At 34.5% G+C, this 18902-nt stretch overlaps 1 protein-coding gene across 7 annotated transcripts in view; it reads right to left on the bottom strand.

The window, feature by feature from the left end:
- LOC128566793 (protocadherin-9) overlaps nucleotides 1-18902 on the bottom strand; it is a 959874-nt gene that overhangs the window by 931221 nt on the left and 9751 nt on the right. The window contains exons 3-4 of one of the 7 annotated variants that reach the window (XR_008374641.1): nucleotides 3655-3801; nucleotides 2670-2777 (exon numbers count right to left, since the gene is read on the bottom strand). The exons of the other annotated variants lie outside the window; for them this stretch is intronic. The gene's annotated coding sequence lies outside the window, so the exon portion shown is untranslated. Of the gene's footprint in view, nucleotides 1-2669; nucleotides 2778-3654; nucleotides 3802-18902 lie in introns of those variants that run through there. 7 annotated transcript variants of the gene reach the window in all.

The raw sequence follows: 18902 nt of genomic DNA, 5'->3' as shown, positions 1-18902 counted from the left end.
AGGCAATAATGATTTAAAAGATGTACTTTGCATATAAATCATTGCTCTCTGTCTACAAAAACTGCCAAGGTCAGAAAAAGATTATAGAATGACCAAGAGTGCATCATTATTGTTATTTTTTATGTCTGGACCACAAAAGCAAATGAGAAAACCTATTATAATATGAACTAAAGTTCATTTTTAGACTTTCAGAATATTGGGATATTACCTCATCTAAAAGGATATTCTAAAAATGAGCAAGGCAAGTTAAATTCTCGTGACTCTCCCCAGTACCCATTGCCCACTCTTTCAATGGAGCTGCACCGCATGTCAAGCACCCAGTCAATTTCTATAACTCATCAAGTTACCTTTTATGCGTCAAAATGAAAAGCATCCACACTTTCTGCAAGAAGCCAGGGCATACTAAGAGAGAGAGGGAGAAGACTCAGACAAATGCAGACTTCATCTACTTTTAGTGAGTGCCATAAACCTGTAAAACATGGGCTTTGTCTTACTCAGCATAGAACCTTATTTTACAGAGCTAAAAGCATTCGGTTCATGAGAAGAAATGTACTGACTTACAAGTGAGGGTGTTCTTTTTGTCCATGTTTGCATCAGGGTTGTGTGGATGCGTGGGTGCCAAAGTGGGTGTGTCAGTATATTTCCAGGTAGTACACGTACAATGATTAAATACAATTCAAGTATTTTTTTTTTTTTTTTTTTTTTTTTTGTAGAGACAGTCTCACTGTATGGCCCTCGGTAGAGTGCTGTGGCCTCACACAGCTCACAGCAACCTCCAACTCCTGGGCTTAAGCGATTCTCTTGCCTCAGCCTCCCGGGTAGCTGGGACTACAGGCGCCCGCCACAACGCCCGGCTATTTCTTTCCCTTTTTTTTTTTTTTTGGTTGCAGTTCAGCCGGGGCCGGGTTTGAACCAGCAACCCTCGGTATATGGGGCCGGCGCCTTACCGACTGAGCCACAGGCGCCGCCCAGTTAACTTGTTATTTCCAAAGAAGTATCTTATGTCTTTCCCTGTAAAATGAACAGGGGTTCAAATGGCTCTGTTGGTTCAACACAGTGCTTTAAGACCTTGACAATTGCAAAGAACTGATTCACTAAACTATAAAGTATGTATACATTTGCACTAAACTAAAACATACCAGATTCTTGAGCACTCTTTTGTAATGTTAGAAACTAAATAATAAGAACTTCAAATATTTTTTAAATTTTTCTTCATTTTGGAAGTAAACAAGTTTTCATAAACAAAAATACTATTAAATAGGGTAACAAATTTATTGAAAATTTAAGGATAATCATTTCATTCTATCTGCATTTTGAACCTCATCACGATGGTTAAAAGACTTCGGGATTCTGTTGTAATGTCATTTTGTATATCAAAAAATTTATTTATAATCACCTCAAATATAGTATGATTAATAAGTTTCTGATTTTTCTTATTTCCAAATGATCATCTTAAGTTTGGCATATTCCCCATCCTTTTGCCTTTAAAATTGATGTTTCAAGAGGTAATTAAAAAAAAAAAAGGCCTTAATAATACTGTGAGTTACTAGTGTGCCATTCTCTAAGTGAGCTGGGTCTGGTAATATTGCTGTAGCTCACTTTTGTTAATCTTCATACAGTGTTTAAATATATTTTGTGGTTGAAACATAGAATGCCTGCAGTTAAAAAAATATGTCTACAGAACAGAACATCTCAAGAAACTCACATTGTCAAACATCTAAAGTTTAGCATTCCCTTCAGAAACCAAAGTATAAATATGTGCAGCGGCACTCCAAATTAAAATCCAAGAATGAAAATTTTATTAAAACACCACTATGGAAACAACCAGTTTGTAGTAAAGACAGTGAGAAAATTCTCAGATATCGTGAAAATAGATCTCAGCCTTAGTCGTAGAGAATACTGTCATAATTCTAAATGTGATAGATTAACTTTGTAGTAGAAAAAGTAAAAACAGAGTTAGGGGAGCCTTCTCTATAGTGAAGTTAAAATATTTATATTAAAACTTTAAAAAGACATGGACAACTCTTATTTTCAGAGACACGGCATGAAACAAAAATGCATATGATTACACATAAATTTTGCTCTGTATATTAATTTCTTCATCCAATCTACTTCTGTATCCATCCAATTTTCTTATTGTGGCCATGGACTAAGCATACCTTCTATGTAAATATTTTTAAGACATAAAAGTGGCTGTAATTTAATGGATAAAATCATATACTGCACACAGTATGACTTATTCAGTTGAACCAATTCTTGGTAATGTGAAAAATAATTTATGTATTTGGTAGTTCTGGTTGCAGAGTTGCTTTCTGCTTCTCTTTTCAACCACTTTCTTGAAATTCTGAAGGTCAAAGACAAGAAGCTCGTGCTCATTTGCCTTGTCTACGACCTCACTGCAGAAAAATCATTACAGAATTTTCACTTCACTAGTGTAGAGCTGTCTAGTTCCATTAATCCTCTCATGTCACTCCTCAACTGCCTAGAATTGATGTATATTAATCCATAATTATGGAGGTAGAAAACAAAGTGCATGCTGGAAAGCTTGTGCACTCCTCAAGGCAGAAATCTCCAATGCTAAGACTATTAAATTGGCTCTTGAAATGTCTGTTTGGATCCAGTCTGCCTGCCTGTCACAATAATAACCAATAGGCATAATGTCACTACAAATTATCACCAACATCCAGAATGTCAATGCAAAATTAATTTACTTTTCCACAGAGTCTTGTAGGTTTTGTCCTTAGGTAAAGGAGAACTTCAGGTACATGTTGAGTAATCTAGAGAGCCAAATCAACACATCATGTTAGTTCACTGTACACTTATTCATGTCTGCATGACAGAGTTTGGGTTTCCAGACCTCAGCTGGGATATTCTACCAGAGGACTACAAGCTATCATGAAACCAAAACTATCTGGCGCTCTTCCATGAAAATCTGCTGAAAAGAGATTAAAGTATTTGCTTTAATGTTTGGTCTAATTAAATATGAGCCCCACCAAAAAGAAAATCCAAAAAAAAAAAAAATTCTCTAAGCATGACTGTTTAAAAATGTATAGGAAAAACCGCTTCCTCACATCTCCACTATACAAATGCTATCTACCTTGACAAATGCCACTGAATTAAAAGTAAACTTTCTTTTAAGTCTTTAAGTTCCTGTATAAGAATCATGGCTTTCTCAGCATTATTCCTTACTAATTTAAACAAAAGAAACTCAGCCAATCTAGTTCACTGAGAAATTAACGAATGAAATAACCTTTATCACATCAATGGTTGATCTGAAACTACGCACTTACCAAATTCTTGTCTGATTAACAACATGAGATCTGCATTCAGTCAACATCTGAATAATCAGAATAATTGAAATCTTTCTGCCTACTAAGTGTTATCAGTGAAAGTCATCAAAAAAAGCCACTATCCAAAAATCTCCCTTTCTCCCTCAACTCAAGTTTGGAAAAAAGACAGAATACCAACAATAAAAACGTGAGAAATACAAGGTTCAAATGCAAGTGTTTAGAATTATAAGTTAGTCTGCTTTGTCTCATATCGAGAAACTCTTTCTGAATGCACAGATCTCTCTTTATTCTCTAAGAATGTTGTGGAATTTATGTTCTAAATAAGAATAACATTCATGAAAATGATTCCACAATCTGCATGCACCGTATACAATGAGCAAAACGAGCTGCATGTCATTCCAAGAATCAACTGCTTTTGCCAAACAAAACGGAGAAAACTGTGCACCCAGAACGCTCAGTTCTTCCATTTAACCTCCAAATGAACCTCAAACTGCAACTGTACCATTTTTACCTAGAAGTAAATAATAATACATGTGAAACAAATTTAATTTCACTAATATTATTAAAATTTTATTTCACAAATATTATTAAAATTTTAAGCAAGAAAGATATTAAGCAGCCAGCAATATAATATATACATTAGTGTATATATATTTTATACACTAATATGTATATATCAGTCAGCAATATGAAATATATATTAGTGTATAAAACAAAAAAGTATATATTAGCATATGAAGTAACTGAATAATTTTTGTGACTGTGGGTGAATAAATTGAAAAGTCTACTGTAGGAAAAAATGCTAAAGTTTTATGAACAATGATAAAATAACTCATTATATGCATGTTTCTAAAGAGAAATGCAGATATGTTCTCCAAGTGCGTTATAGATAGATTGGGGGAAGGTACATATTCATCTTAGCTGGGAAGTTTGTGCTGGTGGTTGGTGCTTTCAGAAACAAGGACTGAAATAAAGTTTTTTGTCCTGTTTTCCTTAAATGAAAATATTCTAGTCCAGTAGAGAAGTGAGATTTACTTGTTATAATTAAAGTCTGACCTCATCTCATCTAGATCTCTTATCTGAGGACACTGCTCTACGTTGACAGAAGCAAATTGCTTTCAATTAATGGCTAAAATTCACTGGTTTTGAAAAACATCTAGAATCCTACCGACCATAAGACAAAAACGCTAATTTCTACCTTTCCGAGACACTGTCTGTGAACGTTCATTGCAAACTGTAAAGAATCTCCCTGTCTCAGAGATTGTTGCATCATCATGCTCTGTGTTCAGGGCCAATATTTGCACACTAAAACAAATTTAAGGGGCCAGTCTGAGGACTCTGTCTTTCATGCTGTCTTTTTTCTTAAAAAAAAAAAAGAAAAAGGAAAAGGAAAAAAATACAAAGCAAAATTAGACTTTAGCTATCCTTTCTTACTTTTGCAAAAAGAATTTATTTTCGGCATAATTGATTCTTGCTGATCAGTTACAATTTTGTGTATTATATAAAAGTTCAACGATAGAGGCAGTATTGCTCACTGCCTAAGAACACAGTGTCTAGTATTTGACCGCCAGTGTTTGAATCTTGGACTCTACACTAACTGAACTTGACCTAGAGCAAACCATTTACCTTATCCTCAACTGTAAAGGAGGGTCAATAGCAGTAGTACCTGTCTCAACAAGTAATTGGTCCTATTTCTTGAGTTAATACAATACAGGTAAAGTGCTAAGAAGAATACCAAGCACTCAGTGAGCACTCAGGAAACTCCGGCTACTACCATTTTCTGTGTTGGAAATCTAGTCCCAAAGCACTGCAAAGTGAGTTTCTGGAAATAACAAGTTAATAATGCACAGGGGAATATTGGGATCTCCTTATAAAGTCTCAAATCTCTTCCACTTCCATGAAATGATTTACTATTTGGCTGAAATTACCATGGCTTGCTTTGGTCAGTTAGTTTTACGTACGTTTAAAAGCATGTTCACATTTCTACCTAATAAAGCAATGATTCCTCATGTTAAGGCTATCAATAATTAGTTTCAATTTTAGTTGTATGCTATTGAGAGTAATGAATACATTCCTTTTTATTCTTAGCTTTCTCTCTCTATAGGCTCCTCTAACTCTACTGTGGTTATCTAACTTGGCCTTTGTCTAAATTCCTAATGAATTTCTTTCTTTTCCAGGCAAAACAATGGAAGGCATAGTCCACACAAGTTTATTCATCTACAAGCATCCAACTCCAAATCAGATTCCAGTGACATCATCTCTTTGTACTTTTACAATAGAGAACTGATTTGATTAATCAAATAGCAGTGATTTGCTCTATTGTCTCCAGAATGGCTCACTCTGACAATTCTCCACAAACTCACAGGATTTTAAATCTTGGCTTATCCAATTTCTCACCTTGCCAGAGACTGCTTACATTTCATTCAATTAATGAATGCCTCAAATAGTTACAATGTGTCTTAAGCAAAATTCCTAGAATGTTCATTTGACACAAATTAATTTTTTGTTCTGTATTACTTTTATATTCTTTATAATTTTGTTACACGCATTAATAAAACTAAAAAATTGGGGAATTTTATTTTTAGTAACCTTCAGATTTCCAGTACTTGTGGAATAAATACTTAGAAAATATCTCACGTCTGTAAAGCAATATGGTTGTTCTCTGATAATACATTTGTCATTTAGCGTTAATAATGTTTATGTCCCTTTTCCCCTGTATGGAAAAAGATCTCCAAAATTTTGATACAAATATCTGATTAGGAAACAATTAGGCTGACACAAGCACTGATTAAATCATTGGGCACGACAAAAGGTTTTCCTCCTGTTTACCTTATTGCTATAAATAAATTTACCACTGTTGCCAGAAATGAGAAAGAATTGGCTGAAAAAATGTAAGTACTTTTGCTGCTGGGCATGTCTAAATTTGACGAAAAAGCATGCAAGAGCTGGCACTACTGGAGGCTTTCCTAGAACTGAGATCTTTAATATGCGTGGTTGGAGGAATATGCAGCAAAAGAAGCAAAGAGATGGGAATACAAAACCTGCATCTCAAACAGTGCCGTGTTTACTGACGTCGTGTGTGAGGGTGACATTGCCACATCCCTGATTCTGTGTTGAAGTTGGTCTTCACAAACAAAGCATTCATCATTTCTACCCCAACTTACTTTACTACAGCCAAAATCATGGACTATATATGCTTTATAAATCCTTGCTGTCCCTCAGTATTAGTTCTAACATCTGCTCCTCTGTTAGGGGAGGGAGCCCTTATATCTTCCCCTGAAAAAACACTGAGGTATTTCCCTGAAAGCCAACACAAGGCATCTCAGGAGCAGACCTCAAGAAATCCCCAGGGTTTGAGTCCAGCAACTAAGCTCTTATCAAAACGTCTCATTATATATCACTGGCACACTTGGAGGACTACTGCAACAGAAAACTAATTTCTTTGGAATGTATGTCTTCTGTATAATTTCTTTACAGCATCTGAATTTTAACCTCTGTTCAAATTGGAAGTGTTTAGAACATTTTAAGGAAGGTCAGATTTGTTACTGCATGTTCAGGATACTGGCCTTAAAAGAAGCTGCTTCATATGATAGAATGTGTCTTATGGCCTAATGGGGCATTTCTGGAACTAGGTCCACTCCATGTGTGTCAACTTTCCAAACTTGCAAAGTAACTGCAAAACCCATCCACCCACCATGTGCAATAGTCTCTTCATCTTATCTTCACCCAGAAAACCAAAAGTAACGTGGGGTTTTTTTTCCCCTCTATACTTGTTAGAGATGAAAGAGCACAAAGTGGTATCTAGTGATAAATTGCAAGCAAATTGAGAGAGTCAGAAATCACTGGGATGTTAGAGAGTCAGTCTCTCCAACAGCCGAGGCTGCTGTCCAGGTCTTAGAACCGTCCTGTTGGTCTTTGTTCTGGGGTGTTTTGAAGAGAATGTGGTAGGCTCTTCTATGGCAAAGTACAGTTTTCATTTACGTCCACATATCCAGTAACACTTGTTGTTTACATGTTGGGTTGTACACTGGGTGTTACTTTAGCTAAGTTGAAATTCAGTCCTTTTAATCCCAAACTTGATTTTCCTACATCAATAGATTGGTTATTTGGAGTATTCAGAATATTTCTTCAATTTAACTCTATTTTTTTCTTTGAATCAATGGGCTGCCTGTCATCAATGAGTATTATTTGACTCAACTTAGCCTTTCTAACACTTATCTTGGTAACTAACATAATCAGTCAGAATTTCCAATGTTTAGTATTTTTTATTATATAGGTACACATCTCAGAACGATGTGTAATTCTTCGGCACTCACAAAAGTTGAAATGCTGTTCATCTTACTATGTCACTACAGACAATAAAATCAAACGTAAGAGCAATAATACTGATAAAAACATGGCAATACACAATGATGTAAAGTTGACAGTTTTCCAATCAAACTATAAACGCTTATAATCTCCTTGTGGTTTTACAGTTCTCTTTTATGATTTTTGATTTAGAGCAAAAAGTTAATTTTCTAGTTCAGAAGGGGAAAATTAATCAGGCAGAGGCCTCTAAGAAGATAAAGGGCAATACCGTGTTATCAACACTAATGCAAGGGAGTGATAACATAGATCGTACAAACAATGGAAATATTGCAAATCGCTCATTGTCAGCAGGGACTGAACCATGCGATTTGCTTTGTAATTGTGTTCCTGGAGCCACTGCTAACACTGATTTGCACTATTCGAACATATATTAACAGATGAAAGGAAGAAGTGGGCCAGATGGATGTTGGGTGGCAAGAGAAAACCTGCCAAGGAGTGATGTTTCCCTAAGTAATTAACAGTTCAATTTTTTAATAAAAGAAATGAAAAACAAATGGCTTAGTCCAATTATCTAATTTTGGGAGGAGAAAACTGAATTCTTAAGATGTTAAATAAAATTTTAGCAAAGTTAAATGGTTTTGAATAGACATTATTACAGCCAAAAAGGGTAATATAATGTACGTCCAAGTATAGGAAACAGATTGCTGGGTGCAGTGACTCACTCCTGTAATCTTAGCACTCTGGGAGGCCGCGGCAGTGGATTGCTTGAGCTCAGGGGTTCCAGACCAGCATGAGGAAGAGTGAGACCTGGTCTCTATTAAAATCATAGATAGTAACTAAGGCGAGAGGATCATTTGAGCCAAAGAGTTGTGAGCTATGATGATGCCACAGCACTCTGCCCAGGATGACAAAGGGAGATTAAAACAAATTGAAAAAAGTTTAGAAAATGGGAAAATCTAAACATCATTTTTTAAAAAAACATTACTGGTTTATTCCCTTTGGTAATGCACTGCATAGTCACTTGTCAAATTCATTAACAAGCAAAGACGTGAAACCATGTAAAAACACCAAGTTAACTGTGTCTGTAACGGTGAAGTTGCCCCGCTTTCTGATTTTACGTAGAAAATAGTTCCTGCAGACAGAGCAAAACTCATTGGATTTCCATACAAATTCTTATTGAAATGTATCTGTCTACCTTAGCTTAATACAGTCTGCTACTTGATGATACATCTGTTTGTCAAACTCTCCATATTTTCATATTATGAAAAAGTGAATTACACAGTTATATGATTTATCATATCAATCCATTTATGATTTCTAAGATTACTTATATTTTAGCTAATTAATTAGCAAGTGGTATTACATAAATATTCTTGAGAGCTACATATTTTAGCATGTTGCAATTTTGTAGTTCATTTAAATTATAGTAACTATTTGGTGATATTTGCCTAAGTCTACATATCCATAAGACAGTTGGAAAGATCCTGTTAAGAGTTAGACACCAGCTTGATGGTTATCACAGAAATCTAATTGCAATTAAAATAGCACATTTTCTGGTAATAAAGATTTATCTTTTAAAATATGTTTACCCATGAATGTTTAATTGATGTATTAAATACATTACTTTTCAAAACACACAGTTTTTTTGCTTAAATATGATATGAAAAATTTGGAATGATCTGCTTATATAAACATTCACCCATTATGTAAATTAGTGATTTAAAAATGACTGAGTTAAAAATAACATAGTCTGTCTTGCCTAAAAAGCCAAATTATGCCATTTTCATCTATGGTTAAGAAAAAAACAATTTTTCAGGATATAAATGTTTCTCAATTTGGGAAAAAAATATGTAATACAGACCACTATTTTCAAAATTTTTGTCATTCCATTAATTCCTTGAGATATTGTGATACACATTTATAAGAAAGAGGGCATGCTAAAATCAGAACCATCAAGAGACAAAAGCCAATATTTAACCACACATTTATTCCAGCCAGAGTAAAACATGTATGTTCCATAACTATGTTAAACTTATGTCTTTCAAAAGATGAAGGTTGAACTCAAACATTCTTTTTTGGAATACCATGACTTGAAATAGGCCTTTCTAAAGGGATTCCTCTACAAATGAGACTCCAAATTTATAGAACCACTGTCTATTTTAACTTGGGTCATTATTCAACATTATCAATGTATGCCGTGTTTTAAAAGCAATCTCTAATATGGCAAATATGATAATCTCATATAGTTTTAAAAAATGAAGTTTTACTTACAACTATATTTTATTAACACCTTTGCCTGTAGAAGAAGTGTGATTTTAAGGATGAAAAAGTGCATTTCTCTCTAAATTAACCAAAGGATAAATTTAAACCTGGCATTCTTATAATTAGAGGAATAGATCTTAGAATTTTTATTACCCCATTGAAAGATCAAGTCTCCACCAGCAGTTAAAAAAAAAAGAGAGACTTTATAAAATATATTTCAGGGAAATGATGACATCTATTTAAAACAGAGAGAGAACTCATATATCTTAAAATAAGGAAATTCCAAGAAAAAAAATAAGTACTATGCTAAAAATTCTCTGAAAATTTTTAAAGCAAAGACAATGTCATTTTAATCTCAGCAGTTACTCGTTAGACATATACTGAATAACGAAATCAATAAAAATGTAAAAAGGCTAATTTATTTATATATATATATATACACACACACACACACACACACACATATGTCACTATGAAAGTTTTGAGACTGTGTTATGGTCCATTATTTCATTTCAAAGAAACAGTTAACATTGTTTCTTTCGGACTGACCCATGCAAGTTTCAAATTGCTGGGCTTACCAGTGTTGCTGGGAGGGCTTCATTTATTTCTGTACTCATAGATATATTTCTTAAATTTAGTGTATCTCAAAACTTTTGTAATGACCCACATATCAATGGATAGTATCACAGGTCTTTGGTAGCAGAAAAATTTAACAAATTATTAATTTAAAGAGAATACAAATCTAAAACTATAGCATATATTTCTAGAATAACTGTTAGTATCCCTAAGGAAAACATAATATGGCTCAGTAGTCTAGTGATAAGGTTGGATAACATCTAGTTGTCAGACTTTTGTACAAGTAAGTGTTTAGCAGTCAGAAAAAGTCCTTTACATTGCAGTATGAGAAAATCAACCACACTCTGTGCACATAGGGAATGATATTAGAGGTACAGTGCAGGAAATATATTTTTGTCAAGTAGCAAGTATTTGGCCATTATCTGAACTAGAATGTACGTCAACTTGCAGACATACTTATCTCTCCACTAACAGAGGAAACTATTGATATGGAAAACATAATATGATAGCTATAGTAATTTACATTTAGCTGTATATAATACATAAATGGCTTTATATGGTATACATGTACATGAACTTGATGCCATGAGAAGACTAAATATTTCACATGAAACAATGAATCCAAACCTTTAAGACTTGATTTATACCATTTAAAATGTATTTAACAGTGTTATTCAGCCAGATTATCTCCATGTTTCCCCTTGTGCTGAGATTAAGTAGAATTGTAGAACATCCACTATATGCCATCCTATAATTTTTATACTTTATGGGGCTGGTACCCGTGTAATATCTACTCTATGCCCCTATCCTGTTAAGTATCTCAGTCTTCTAAAATGGATTTACTAGCATAGCATAAAACTATCAGAAGCCTTAAGGAAACCATGACTCTTTGCTAGGTTTTATCTGTTTCATTAAACTTTTCTTATTTATGTATTTATTTATTTTGGGACAGAGTCTCACTTAGTTGCCCTTGGTAGAGTGCTGTGGCATCACAGCTCACAGCAACCTCCAACTCTTGGGCTTAGGCGATTCTCTTGCCTCAGCCTCCCGAATAGCTGGGACTACAGGCATCTGCCACAACGCTGGGCTATTTTGGTCAGGGCCAGGTTCTAACCCGCCACCCTCAGTATATGGGGCCGGCGCCCTACCCACTGAGCCACAAGCACCACCCCTGTTTCATTACACTTTTCTAAGCAGTAAAAATTCTTATTGCCAGGCTAGGCACAGTGGATCGTGCCTGTAATCCTAGCACTTTGGGAGGCTGAGATGAGTGGAGAGTTAAATAGCAGCCTGAGCAAGAGAGCAACCCTGTGTCTAAAAACAGTCTGGCAGTGTAGCAGGTACCTGTATTCCCAGCTAATCGGGAAGCTGAGGCAGGAGGATTGCTTGAGCCCAAGGGTTTGAGGTTACTGTGAGCTATGATGCCACAGCACTCTACCAAGGGCAAAAAAATAAGACTCTGTCTCAAAAAAAAAAAGGAAAAAACACCAAAATTCCATTTCTAATTTGTTTTGTTTTATTTTAAAGTCCTTTTACTTACTGAACTCTTGTCACATAAAAATAGAACCAAACCAAAGGGCCAATCCAAAAGCAATTGAATTGCCCTGAATGGTGGCCAAGGTTAGAAAGAAGTTACAAATGTAATTCTACCATCTAAATACAATAAGGCCAACTGAAATTTGACTGTATCTACTTCTTATTTAGTGAATAAAGTTAATTGAATTAGTGACAATTCCCCACTACATTTTGCTTAAATCTGAATCAGCAACTTTATCTTAGTGATTTTAGCTGTTCCAACAAAAGGAAGTGATTTTGGCACCAGGATATTAAAAAAAAGATATTTTCCAGGTACTATCATGATTGTGTCTTATTTTTATTTGCTTTTTCTGTTATGTGATTATATCATCTACATACTGAAACATTATAGATTTATATGTCCATATATTAAAAAAATTACTTATAAAAATGTACATGTTATTTTAAAATAAGAAAGTAATAAAAGCTGTTGGTTATTATACTTCTGACATAAGTTTAATGAATCCCAGAAATATAATCCATATACTCCAAGGCATTGTAACTAGTTTAATTACACCATGAATGCCATTACTTTAACAGGGATGCTTTCTAGTCTATGGAATAATTGGAAGCGAGAATCAGCAGGTTTCAAATGACTCCAGCTGTGTTAAGTACTGACTGTGAAACAGATTCACTCTCTTATATGTTGTTTTGTAATAGGAGTGATGCGTAAGGTGAAAATCTCCAGACGGATGGAGCTTCTGCGGGTAATCAATGGGGACGTAAATGAATAAAAAATACTAAAAAGGAACAGAATAATTTGAAAACACGACATGCAAATGAAACAGGTAAAATGCCCAAAAGGAAAGATGAAGTAATTATGCAAATGTGAAGTAACAGGGACTAACATGGAAACAAAACATTCCGATGCTGTATTCTGACACTGTTATACAAAGCACAACTTTGCAAAAGTCCTGGAGTGGGGTTTTAAACCAAGATCAGATTCACGTTGGTGACTTGCTTGTGAAAAAGAGGCAATAAAGCTCAGTTTCAAGAAAACCAGCAAAAGCAAAACAAAGGGAACAATTAATTAAATGAATGTGCATACCTCTGTTAGTGACAAACTGGGATTCTTGGACAAAAGAAGTGGAAAAACACTGTTTTTGAGTGTCTGCTTATGATGGGCCAGACATTCTCATGTATCGCTTATTTAACTTCACGACACTTTATGGATTTGGCATGATTATATCAATTTTATAAAAAAAACAAATAAAGCAAAGACCAGTACATTTAAATGATGTGCCCAATATCAGACTAGTTCACCAAGCCATTTTTCTTATTTCAAATATCAAACTAGTTCTCAGTTTCTATGTATTCAGTTAGAAAATAAAATTAAATAGGCCAAATAATCTCAAAGGTCCCTTGGAGTCTTGAGAACGTAAAACTATTCTGTGAGTTCTATTAGATGCCAAATTTATCTTTCTAAAATTAATATAGCAGCTAGACACCGCATTAATCACTATTCACTTATTAGTTTGCTTCTTTTTATAGAATTTAAACTTGATTGTAATGTATTGTCTGGATGCCTCAAAAGTCTATTAAGAGGAATTTAATACGATACCATATTTTTTTTCTAAAACACGGATCCCTAGCAAGCAGATGAACCAAAGTAAATAGATGGATCATTATGTTTGGAAATAACCACTCAATAGTGTAAGCTTCCAAAGGTTTAAATAACAGTTTGGGGTGGAGAGGCTTGTAAGAAAAGGAATCTATTCCTTTTATCCCTATTTATTTAGCTCATCCTCACCACATTATATTCTCATATGAAAGACATGACAGGTGGGCAGACACCGTGCTGTGTAATGAATGAGGGAGATGATGGGAACTACGGGCATCCCTTAGTGACAAAAGAGTGTATGTCGAATAAGAATGATACAGTCTCTTTGCAATAGTAGTTACAGAGATTAAATCCGTGGAAAATGTTACACATATATAAAGTGTCTGCTGATCTCACAGGTTAGAGGCACATTAACTGAATTCCTAAGTTCACTCTTGTAGGTGGTTGTACATTTAGTGTTGGAAATACAAGAATAAGTAAGGCACAGCACCTTACTTTGCTGAACTGTCCTATATTATTTGTAATTATTATGCTTTAAGTAACAATATACCAGTATTTGCCTTGGCTGAACTGCCAATTGAGACTGAACGATCATCGGAAACCAGGGCCCTGTTTTGAACAATCCTGAATACACGCCTGGGGTTGACACAGCATCAGCTAGAGAGGACGCAGAGCCTTGTGTGCCAGTAACAGATGGTCCTGCAGGAATAGTTTAAACCCGGAGGATGGCTGCTCCCAGTATCAACCAGAAGTCAATAACCTTTAGCTAAAGCAGAATTTAATTGCCCAAAACAGAGGCTTTAGGTGTCAAAATGCTTTTGCTTAATTATTGCCATGTTTAAAAATCAATCAGTGAATTCAACATATTTTGAGGCCACTGCATGGCAGATCTTGCCATCTAGACCAATAGGGAAAGTGAGTTCATGTCAAACTAAAGTATCCTAAAGATTATGTCCATTTTAACTTATTATGGTTTAATGCAATTTTGATACTTATTTCACTTTTGAAGACAAACAAGAGACAATTTATTTTCATATAAATTATACAATCTCTTTTATATTGGAAATTTAAAAGGGCTGGGAATGCACTGAAACATTATTAATCTATATATCTAAAGTCAAAGGTTACTCCTTGACTTTGAAAAAGGCATCAGTAATAAAAACGATTTTTAAAATAGCAAAAGAAAAATATATTATCATAAACCACAAATCAAAATAAATCCAAATTTACTATTTCTACCAAGAAGGATACATCATGGTTCGTATTTGACACTTTATGGTTATCTTAAGCAAGAAAAAAAAAAAAAGAATATATATATATATATATATGCACACACACACATACACATATTGGGAAGATATGCAGAAATAATTCTGTGTCATTTTAAAATCTATCAAGAAACTAAAAAGCCAGATGTATTTTAATAATAAAAATGTATTCTACTGGGCGGCGCCTGTGGCTCAAAGGAGTAGGGCATTGGCCCCATATGCTGGAGGTGGTGGGTTCGAACCCAGCCCCGGCCAAAAACTGCAAAAAAAAAAATGTATTCTACCTAGTGAATGATCAAGAAGTGGCACAAAAAAAGTTGCCAGTCCAGATGTGTTCACAGCTGACTCACGTAAAAAAAGCTATTTTGATTCTAGACTTAAAATGTGAAAATCGGTTCACGACCTGAAAATATGACATGGGATGGCATCAACTCACAACTCAGAACTCCTTTTGTCTCCCTTTGTCACTTGCACCTGCTACACAAAGTTTCCTGCAGGATCCTAGGTAGCTGTGTTTTACTTTACATAGCTGTTATCACACAGAAGCACAGATTGGTTGCATACGTTTTATCCAAAAAGCCACCAGTATATTTTTTTTCCAGAAAATATCTACTAAAGAACTACTACTATCAGCAGAAGATATTTTCTTCCTGTAAAAAATATAGCTTCATTTCCTAAATCCTTCTGGGTTTCCATTTTTTTCCCTTATTGAGATTTGTTTAATGGGAAGGAAAAAAAACTCATCTGTTGTACTGAAGTGGCTATTGTCTTGCATAAAAGCTGTTTTGTTTTCAAAATCTGTCATTCATGATCGCTTTCACAAGCCAAATGCTGGGATGTACATGGATTATATATATTTTTTCCAGTAGGCAAAAATATAGGCTCTGTAAAATCATTTTAAAATATGTATGGCCATTTCCTCCAATTTATATGTAACAGGGCTAGTGGAAGACATTAAGCATTAACAAACTCCAAGTCATTTATTGAACACTGTCATAAAGGTAAATATATTGAAATCCACATATGTCTAGAATGAAATGCTCGGCTACCAATAAGAACTATTTACACAGGGAGCAAAGAGAAATTCTAAAAATCCAGTCTGAGAAATGATTCAATAGCATTCCTGTGAGGATGAAAGCATTCACTTAGTACCCAGACCTCTTCATTATGGTAATGCTACATAGTCTTACAGATACCTAGGGTTTTAATTTAATTTGTGTTTGGAGGAGAGTTTACACATACAATTGAGAGTTTCTTCTGGGGAGAGGTGAAGGCCAGATTTGGGGCATCAGAGGTAGCACAAGTAAACACAGCAGGCCTGCACAGTCCATCTTGAATAATTAAAATCATCAAAGAGCAAATCTGCCCATTTCAAGGCATGTATTTGAGATTTTTATTCTTGCAGACACATCCAATGTTTCTGTATTTGGAAAAAAATAGGCAAGACTAATTCCCTAGGCTATAAATCACTCTAATGTGGAGGGAAATGTGTTAGCTAGCTGTATTACAAAGCCTTTACTTCATATTTAATAGGCACCTGCAATACCAGCATTATACAAAGCTCTCTACTTTGCAATCTTTAAAACCCCACTTAATTTTCAGCACTGATTTCCTGCAATCTAAGAGCTTATGAAGGGTTCACTGTGTTCATACAGATCTATGCAAAATGTGCCAGCGATTCCCTATCTGTGATGGCATTCATCTGGAGGTGAATCCCAAATTTCTATCACTGGCATGCTTATTTCCGACTAAAATAAATATTCTCAGAATGAAAGCTGAAGATTAAGAGGACAAAAAAAGAAGCAAAGTAACTAGCACTGGGAGAGATATATGCAAATATCAGTTCAATGACAATTCTTCATACCGTTTACACTAGAAGCTTAAAGACCCAAATACTCTGCAATCCATTAGTTCCTCAATACACTGAAAGGGATTAGCGTGTTTCTTAATCAACTGCTACCAGACTGAAAAAGGCCCAGAGAGCAGATAATAACAAAGGAATGCAATACCAAAATGCAGAGATGGTCCGATAGAGAAACTGTAGGAGAATGTTAAAGTACAAGCTATCACACAAACATGATAAAATTGACCAAATTTTCATTCATTCCTGTAGTGCACGTAATTAAAAATATAAATTAATAAGTGGTGAAGCTGTGGATAGTGGACTCCCTTCAAGAACAGATAAATTAATTTTTTATATTGTCTCAACACAACCTGGAAAAATCAGTGTAAAGTGACTAGAGAGAATAAATCAAATATTTCTGAAAGATCTTGCCTGTGCTTCTATTTTCACACCATTCCTACCTATACAGGTTAGTCCCAAGTTCATCATTGTACAGGCCATATGTGTTTATGGCACTGTAATGCATCAAGCTGATAAAGATCAAGGGAAAATATTTCCACTTGCCATTTAAACAATGGATAAATATGTAAAAACAGATCTCCAATGAACAACTTTAAGTTCTGCATTCCCTGAGATTATATGCTATGGCTCAGAAAATTCTACTGCTTCTGCCACTACTTTTGTCTATAGGAGACAAATTGTCTGTGGGACAAAAACATGAATGCGAGAGATTAAATATGGGTTGTTTTTTCAGTTTATTCCTTTCATCACTCTTTACTGTTGAGAAAGGGCAGTTGTTTAACTTATTCAGAAACATCAAATTTGAATGAATCTTGGCTTAGGAAAAAAAAAAAGAATATAAATCAAAAGCAAAATGTCCATCATGGTAATATATCTTTTTTGTTCTTTTTTCCTGATGACTGACAGCCCAATACGTTTGTATCACACAGAGGCAAAAAGCATATGTTCCTTTCCAGATGAAATGTTTGACAGATATGACAGTTTTCTGAAAAAACAAATGATGAAATCTTAAACAACAGAGTATATCTCCTTATGTACATGAGCGATCATATTTTACATTTGTATAACTTATATAGTAGGAGGCTGATCGGGGCGTTGCTGACAATTAAATAGGCCACAACACATAAACATTATTCCTTACGGGGATGTCTGATTCCTGTGCCTCTCTGAAAGTTCAGAGTAAGCCTCTTCCTGACTTGCATTCCCAGATTCTCATTAATACCTGCACTGTGATTAGAGTCACCTTTTCAGAAACCTGATACAAATTTTAGGGCCCTGCTAGGTATTAAATTATGGGTAAAATATTAAATGTAAAGTTAGTTGTCAAGAATAATTTGAAGTTTGCCACAGACTTGTTTAAAAGTTTCTTCAAGTCTGACTGAGAACTTCGGCATTCAGAAAAGAGAAATTTAAAAAAAGGCAAAATTAAACAGAAGCTACATGAAATATGTTTTACTTTCCAACTAGTTAAATATGTAAGATATTAATCGATTTGCTAACATAGCAAGAGACTAATCTATGTTTTCAGTAGAAGATTACCATTAAGAAAACAGACTAAGTTCTGAAGTTTACCCAAGGATTTCAAGTGAAAGGAGCAAACAATCATGAGACTCACAGTTTTGCTTTAACTATATACAAGCTAAGAGCTTAACAAAGTCAAACCTTAAAAAACTGAAATACAGACATTTGATGTAGCTCTGAAATCCCATAAAAACCGAGACTGGTACGACTGGAGTTTTCAGTATTTGGGGAATATTCTATTTCTCCAAACAAACAAAAAAATATTTAGACAGCCCAAAATTTAAATAATAAAATAAAACCAGCTATGGAAACACAGATTACAAGAAAATATGATTTAAAGGTGTCACTTTCATATCTCAATACCATAATGTAAAATAATGCAATGTGAAAAATAATGTGTTAAGACACCATATATAATATTTTGGGTGTTATTCATAGGGATGTACATCAATATGAAAATCAAGATACAATCAAAATCAAAATTTCTTATGAGAAGATCTGACTTCATAGTTGTGGTTCACATTAAATCCTAATTCTATTTTATCTTTACTACTTTATAAATTTTAATTTAATTTTGTGCACTCACGAGATGATAAATGGTAGTTTGAAATTATTTAAATAATAAGAATATAACATTTTAAGTACAATATTTGCAGTTTAAATTTTATGATCCTGAA

Source organism: Nycticebus coucang, chromosome 15 (genome assembly GCF_027406575.1).
Source record: "Nycticebus coucang isolate mNycCou1 chromosome 15, mNycCou1.pri, whole genome shotgun sequence".
NCBI classification, from domain to species: domain Eukaryota; kingdom Metazoa; phylum Chordata; class Mammalia; order Primates; family Lorisidae; genus Nycticebus; species Nycticebus coucang.
Note: the sequence above shows the minus strand (reverse complement) of the source record. Positions and strands in the feature narration are given on the sequence as shown.